The sequence below is a fragment of the Myotis brandtii genome, unplaced genomic scaffold (assembly GCF_000412655.1).
Source record: "Myotis brandtii unplaced genomic scaffold, ASM41265v1 scaffold355, whole genome shotgun sequence".
Lineage (NCBI taxonomy): Eukaryota > Metazoa > Chordata > Mammalia > Chiroptera > Vespertilionidae > Myotis > Myotis brandtii.
This window is the reverse complement of record NW_005363642.1, coordinates 862,361-870,294: the sequence shown is the minus strand read 5'-3', so window position 1 is coordinate 870,294 and position 7,934 is coordinate 862,361. Positions and strand designations below refer to the sequence as shown.

At 56.5% G+C, this 7,934-nt stretch overlaps 1 long non-coding RNA gene across 3 annotated transcripts in view; it reads right to left on the bottom strand.

Annotated features, from left to right (window-relative positions):
* The window catches only part of LOC106727053, an 18,632-nt gene extending 15,180 nt beyond the window's left edge, over positions 1-3,452 (bottom strand). For all 3 annotated transcript variants that reach the window (XR_001363200.1, XR_001363201.1, XR_001363202.1), the window contains exon 1: positions 3,260-3,452. This is a non-coding gene — a long non-coding RNA (uncharacterized LOC106727053). The remainder of the gene's footprint in view (positions 1-3,259) is intronic.
* Between the last annotated feature and the right edge of the window lie 4,482 nt (positions 3,453-7,934).

Genomic DNA, 7,934 nt, shown 5'->3' with positions numbered 1-7,934 from the left:
CCAGCCAGTGTTATCCATTTCACAGCCCTGCCTGCATTGGGTCGCCCTGGGGGACAATTCACCTTTGCTCAATGGCTCCCGGGAGCCTCCTGGCCTGCCCTGGCCCCGGCCCCCCTCCACGTACCTGGGGGGTCGGCTCCGGCCTGATGATGTTAGTGAGACTGGTTCAGCAGCCACCAGCCAGGTGCTGATGTAGAAATGACGCTCCTCCACCACCAACACAGATGCACTCTCGGCCTCACCCTCAGAGTGGAGAGCAGTAGCTGATGGAACATTCAGGAAGATGCTGCTCCGGCCTGTAGGCTCTGCCTCCCAAAGCCCCAGGCCTGAGAGACCCATGGCGCCCAGGACTGGGTGAACTCTGATGAAATGAGGGCCCCCAGATGTGGCCTTGACAATAATCTCCCATGCCCTTCATGCTGTAACACTGACTTGAAGACAGCTACCCGCCTGGGGTCAGCAGGCAAGAATTCTGGTTGTACTGCCATATGGACAGCAGGGGGCAGCCTAGCACAGAGGACGATGTATAGGCAGCACATCACATAGGCCAGGGCTCCCATTCTGGCTCTACCACCTATGGCAGGGTGGGGAACCTTTTTTTCTGCCGAGGGCCATTTGGATATTTATAACATCATTCTCGGGCATACACAATTATCAGCTTAAAAATTAGCCTGCTACATTTGGCCAAACCTTTGATTAACTCACCCCTAATGCCTTGGCAGGGCCAGACCAAATGATTTCGAGGCTTTATAGAGCCCTCGGGCACCATGGCTGGCCGGTTTGCTTCATTGTAAAGTCAACTGGAAGAATAGACTAGCATCTGAATTGTCTAGGGCAGTGGTCGGCAAACTCATTAGTCAACAGAGCCAAATATCAACAGTACAATGATTGAAATTTCTTTTGAGAGCCAAATTTTTTAAACTTAAACTATATAGGTAGGTACATTGTTATTAACTTAATTAGGGTACTCCTAAGCTGGCCTTTGCTAAAAACGTCCTCAGTCTGATTGAGGTACGTTCGCTGAGGTTGACCCCTTCCAACTCTCCCATCCACACTCGTCTTGTAGCCAGTCTCACTCAACTCGTGCATGAATCACGCGCCTTCCCCATGCTGCGTATCCCGCAGCCCGCCTGCACGGCGTCTCCCATCGCCTGACCAACCGACACACAATTATCAGCTTAAAAATTAGCCTGCTACATTTGGCCAAACCTTTGATTAACTCACCCCTAATGCCTTGGCAGGGCCAGACCAAATGATTTCGAGGCTTTATAGAGCCCTCGGGCCGGACGTTCCCCACCCCTGACCTATGGGGTGAATGACCTCCAGCCACTTCCTTAACCACCCGATAAATTGGGATAGTGGTTGGCTCGCGAGCCGCGGTTTGCCGACCACTGGGATAGTGGATACTACTGTGTTGGTATGAAAACGGTATGAAGTAACGTGCTCATAGAGTTCCGTGCTGGCTGAATAGCAGAACCGCTTAGGGCACTTGCTAAAAGTATAGGTTCTGGGACCCACCTCGGGCCGTGAGACAGAACCTCTGGGAACCAGCAGGAGGACTGGCACTTCTAAGAGCTCCCAGAGCATCATGACAATCACTCGGGGATGCCCCTGTTGACAATGTTCCACTCAAGTCTCGTCTCAAGCAAACAATCTGTATCAATATCAATATCTGTAACTTTGAAATACACCCCAAATTAAGATGGATGGAGAGCTATGTGATAAAGCAAGTGGAAGGGAATGTGAATGAGGAAATCTAGGTGGTGGGGATGAGGGTGTTCATGAGGAAATGGTTTAAATAAACTTTTAGTAGAACACAGCCGTGCCCACTTATGTACACATTGTGGCTGCTTTTTCTGTCCTGTGGCAGAGTTGAGTAATTGCGACAGACCGTGTCACGTGTGAAATATTTACTATCTGGCTTTCACAGTAAACGTTTGCAGACCTCTGTTCTAGATTGAGAAACTAGAGACATGGCAACCAGTACTGAGGGTGACCCTGGATTTGAGACAAACAAAACAGCTCAGGAGAACATTGTCAGGGTGAGTGTGCAGTTTTATCACGGACTGTATAACAGTGTCACAGCACAGGCTAAACTTCCTGAATCTTGCACTTCTATTGAGTTATATAAGGAAATATCCTCATTATAGGAAACATTCTCTGAAGGACTGAGGATAAAGAGGTAAGATGTCTCCAGAAACATCTCTGTATCAATGCTCGATGATACAGAAAAAGTGTGTGTGTGTGTGTGAATATACAAATGTATCTAACATATAGTATAAGTTTAATAGAAAGACATAGCAAGGTATCAACAACTGGTGAATGTTCACTGTCTTACAGTAGCCTTTCTACAGGTTGGAAATTATTCAAAAAAGACGGGGGGACACCAAGTGGTTCCCTGAGTGAGTGTGCAGGTGCATCGAGGCTTGGGGAGGCATGTGTGAATGTGCTGTGTGGGGCCTGGCGCACAGTAGGCACTCTGCAAACAGAGGCGGCCTGGGCCAGGGAGGGCGTTTGACAAAACTGGTGGGACAATGCGTGACCAGCCGGCAGGTGTAATCACTCACGCGGGGTTTCATCCATTCACCCCGTATGTTTTCACTGAGCACCTACAGTGCAGGGCCCTGGCCGGGTGCTGCACACGTCCGCCAGCGGCTCCAGGTTTGGGAGAGAAGAGCAGACAGGGAAAGAGACCATGGCAACACAGAGGGAGGGGGAACCCCGGCCAGGCCTCTGGGCCCTCCCGCCTACTCCCAGGACCCCCGATGCCACATGCAGGGGAAATGCATGACTGAGGGATGTCCTGGGGGGTCCAGAGGCCAGGTGGGAAGAGGGTTCCTGGGCAAGGGCAGGATGACAAGCAGAGACCCCAGGCCACGGGAGGGCACATGGGATACCTGGGAGGTGGTGCTGGCTTAGCTCAAGGCCTGTGTCATCTGATCCAGCCGCCGGGAGCATGCCAGCCCGAGTGAGGCAGCGCCAGGCGCCAGGCTCCGGGCAGCAGGCCTCCTCCGGCTCCAGAGGGTCCCGTGGGCCTGGCTGGGGCTGCAGGGGCTGCCCAGGAATGTAAACCTGGGCATGTTTGGGAAAGCTGGAGCCAGGGGTTTCCGAGGGCGGCCCAGGGGGGCTCATGGGGGGCCCACAGACAGATGTGGCCGTGTTAACACTCCACAGCGGGGCCTGGCCTGCACGGCCTGGCCCGCCTCGGGCAGGGCATCTGGAACCAGTTAGGGGCTCAGGGCGGCCGGGGCACGGTTACCTTGGCTGAGCGCGGTTCTGCTGGGGCGACGGCCTAGGAGGGCTGCAGGTCTTTGCTGGAAGAGAGAAAGGGAATGGGAGAGGCCTGGCAGGAGGACCCCTGATGGGGCTCCCGGTCGAGTAGGGCCAAGCCAACCTCCCAACAGAGACCAGAGACCCAGGAACACATCAGCAGCCCAACCAAGGGCCATGCATACACCCCGAGTCCCGAGGGCCATGCAGGGTAGTGGTTAGGGCAGGAGTCTGGCATCAGGCAACCTAACCTGTGTTGAAACCCCAGTTCAGCCTCTGCCTAGTTCTACCATGTTGGGCCAGTTCCTTAGTTGCCCTCTTCGAGCCTCAGTTTCCCCTTTAGTATGGGGCGAAAGGGTATTGGGTGGCATGTCTCCTGTGGGCCCCTGCCGGCAGCCCTGTCCACACGGCGCCCTGCCTCACCTCCAGGCCGGGGTGCTGACGGCTGCCCACTATTGCTAGCACCGGGTGCTACCCATCCCGGCGGCTCCTCCACACCAGGGTGTGTCACCCTCAGCGCCACTGTGGCCTGGGCCACATAATCCATTGTTACTGAATTAGCACTGTGCACTGTGGGGTGTGTAGCAGCATCTCTGCCCCCTCCCCCCACAAGAAGCCAGCGGCACCCCTCCAGCTATAACAATCAGAAACTTCCCAATCATTACCAAATGTCAACTCGCCCTGGGTGAGAACCACTGGCCTACACCAGTAACAGCTGGCTTGCTCATTTCCCTCCATGGCCCAGTAAGTGCCAGAGCCTAGCGGGTGGCCCACCTGGTTGTGTATATGTGTAAGACCACCAGGCACTGTGCCAGGCACCTAGTAGGTCTACAGACTGAGGAGATATAATAGTTATTAATACATATTTTGAGGCCTGGGATGCCTTGAGTTTGGGGGACTAAGAACTCATTTATATCCTAATCCCAAATATTCCGGTTATTTTATTAGCTTTGCCTCTCTGAGCCTCTTTCTACATCTGTGCAGTGGGGGGACGGGGTAGGGGAGGGGATCAACACACAGGTACACAAGGCCTGGCCTGCACGGCCTGGCCCGCCTCGGGCAGGGCATCTGGAACCAGTTAGGGGCTCAGGGCGGCCGGGGCACGGTTACCTTGGCTGAGCGCGGTTCTGCTGGGGCGACGGCCTAGGAGGGCTGCAGGTCTTTGCTGGAAGAGAGAAAGGGAATGGGAGAGGCCTGGCAGGAGGACCCCTGATGGGGCTCCCGGTCGAGTAGGGCCAAGCCAACCTCCCAACAGAGACCAGAGACCCAGGAACACATCAGCAGCCCAACCAAGGGCCATGCATACACCCCGAGTCCCGAGGGCCATGCAGAGTAGTTCTTGCCTGATTCCAGAACTGGGCAGGTGTCTGGCATCAGGCAACCTAACTTGTGTTTGAACCCCAGCTCAGCCTCTGCTAGTTCTACCATGTTGGGCCAGTTCCTTAGTTGCCCTCTTCGAGCCTCAGTTTCCCCTTTAGTATGGGGCGAAAGGGTATTGGGTGGCATGTCTCCTGTGGGCCCCTGCCGGCAGCCCTGTCCACACGGCGCCCTGCCTCACCTCCAGGCCGGGGTGCTGACGGCTGCCCACTATTGCTAGCACCGGGTGCTACCCATCCCGGCGGCTCCTCCACACCAGGGTGTGTCACCCTCAGCGCCACTGTGGCCTGGGCCACATAATCCATTGTTACTGAATTAGCACTGTGCACTGTGGGGTGTGTAGCAGCATCTCTGCCCCCTCCCCCCACAAGAAGCCAGCGGCACCCCTCCAGCTATAACAATCAGAAACTTCCCAATCATTACCAAATGTCAACTCGCCCTGGGTGAGAACCACTGGCCTACACCAGTAACAGCTGGCTTGCTCATTTCCCTCCATGGCCCAGTAAGTGCCAGAGCCTAGCGGGTGGCCCACCTGGTTGTGTATATGTGTAAGACCACCAGGCACTGTGCCAGGCACCTAGTAGGTCTACAGACTGAGGAGATATAATAGTTATTAATACATATTTTGAGGCCTGGGATGCCTTGAGTTTGGGGGACTAAGAACTCATTTATATCCTGATCCCAAATATTCCGGTTATTTTATTAGCTTTGCCTCTCTGAGCCTCTTTCTACATCTGTGCAATGCGGGGTCAGGGATCAACACACAGGTACACAAGGTTCCCTCTCCCATTCCTCGCCTCTGGGGGGCCCAGAGCTGCAAAGAACCCCTCACCTGAGCATCTGCTTCTGCCTGCGGATGCCAAGGACCAGGCTGGCTGCAGAAGCACGGGTCTCTTCTTCTGCCAGAGCCCCGGGAACGTGGTGAGGAGGGACAGGAAGGGGAGCAGCTGTGAGGCGTGGGGGCGTGGGGGCCCGGGACCCTCATAGGCTGGGCCCCTCTCTTCAGCCCCAGCACGCCCTGTTCTCTAGCCCGACATGGCAGCTGTCCAACAGGCCGACTGCCCTGACACCCCCTTGGCCAGTGAGGACCTGGGGCAGGGCCCAGGTCTGCAGCCCAGGTGGCAGTGCCCTCTGTGGGCCCCCAACACATAGCTTTGCCTCTCTGAGCCTCTTTCTACATCTGTGCAATGCGGGGTCAGGGATCAACACACAGGTACACAAGGTTCCCTCTCCCATTCCTCGCCTCTGGGGGGCCCAGAGCTGCAAAGAACCCCTCACCTGAGCATCTGCTTCTGCCTGCGGATGCCAAGGACCAGGCTGGCTGCAGAAGCACGGGTCTCTTCTTCTGCCAGAGCCCCGGGAACGTGGTGAGGAGGGACAGGAAGGGGAGCAGCTGTGAGGCGTGGGGGCGTGGGGGCCCGGGACCCTCATAGGCTGGGCCCCTCTCTTCAGCCCCAGCACGCCCTGTTCTCTAGCCCGACATGGCAGCTGTCCAACAGGCCGACTGCCCTGACACCCCCTTGGCCAGTGAGGACCTGGGGCAGGGCCCAGGTCTGCAGCCCAGGTGGCAGTGCCCTCTGTGGGCCCCCAACACAGACTGTACCCCAGACATCAGCAAAGAACAAGCTCCGTACAGATCTCCCACCACCCAGCCCAGGAAAGGGGTTCAGGTGAAGTCGGGAGAAGGGGAACCAGGCTGGCTCAGTCGTGGGTACAGTGACAGGCCCTCTTCAGGCGGGTGACATCCTGGCCCCTCGGCCTCCGGGCACTGTCCCTCCTCCCACGCAGAGGGGTGGGGCGGGGGGAGAATCGCTGGGGAATCTGAACCAGGAGGCTGCCTGGCTCCTGGGTGCCCTGTGAGTCAGGAAGGAGCGGAGGCTGGGCCAGGCAAGGCAACTTCCCGACGGGTGACAGTGACCAGTGCCTGGGCCCGTGCAGTGACCAGTGCCTGGACCACAGCCGATTCCCCTTCTCGGAGATGGGAGGACACCGTGGGGAAGGGCCCAGGTACCACGCCCGAGTCCCTAGTTTGCTGCCTACTTGCTATGTGACCCGGGCAGGCCGCGTACATTCCCACGTGTGATGCAGAATAATGACAATGGTGATTTCCATCATCGCCACCATCTCCACAGCAGCAAAAGCTTCCCTCTCCACACACCATCCTGGGCACATGACTGATATGAACTCCCTCAAGCCCACCAACTGACCAGTGCCTGGACCACAGCCGATTCCCCTTCTCAGAGATGGGAGGACACCGTGGGGAAGGGCCCAGGTACCACGCCTGAGTCCCTAGTTTGCTGCCTACTTGCTATGTGACCCGGGCAGGCCGCGTACATTCCACGTGTGATGCAGAATAATGACAATGAAGATTTCCATCATCGCCACCATCTCCACGGCAGCAAAAGCTTCCCTCTCCGCACACCGTCCTGGGCACATGACTGATATGAACTCACTCAAGCCCACCAAACCCATGTTACTGGTGCCATTATCATCCCCATTTCACAGACGAGGAGACTGAGGGCACAGAGAGGGTGAGGGATCTGCCCAAGGCCACACAGCCAGCAAGTGGCAGAGCTGGGATCTGACCTCAAGATGGAATTCATGTGAACTGTGCTGTCCTGCCTCTCACTTGGCCGTTAGGAGGAGTAAAAGAACCAACGCATAGAAAACCCTTAGAATGGCGGCAAGCACGCAGTAGACACTCTGCACACGCACCTAGTAAGGGGACCCCCACTCTGCACACACAAGGTGCCATTATCATCCCCATTTCACAGACGAGGAGACTGAGGGCACAGAGAGGGTGAGGGATCTGCCCAAGGCCACACAGCCAGCAAGTGGCAGAGCTGGGATCTGACCTCAAGATGGAATTCATGTGAACTGTGCTGTCCTGCCTCTCACTTGGCCGTTAGGAGGAGTAAAAGAACCAACGCATAGAAAACCCTTAGAATGGCGGCAAGCACGCAGTAGGCACTCTGCACATGGAAGCCGGGCTTTGACTCTGATAAAGAGAAGAGCAGAAAGGACCTGGGACCAGGAGCTGGAACCCAGGGCTTCCGGAGGCTCGTCCACACCAGCCTGTTCAGCAAGACGCTGGTTTCAACTATTATTATAATTACTAGAGGCCCGGTGCACAAAAATTTGTGCACTTGGGAGGGGAGGGGGTGGGTCCCCCAGCCCAGCCTGTGCCCTCTCGCAGTCTGGGACCCCTCGGGAGATAACGACCTGCTGGCTTAGGCCTGCTCCCGGGTGGCAGAGGGCAGGCCCAATCCCTAGGTGCAGCCCCTGGT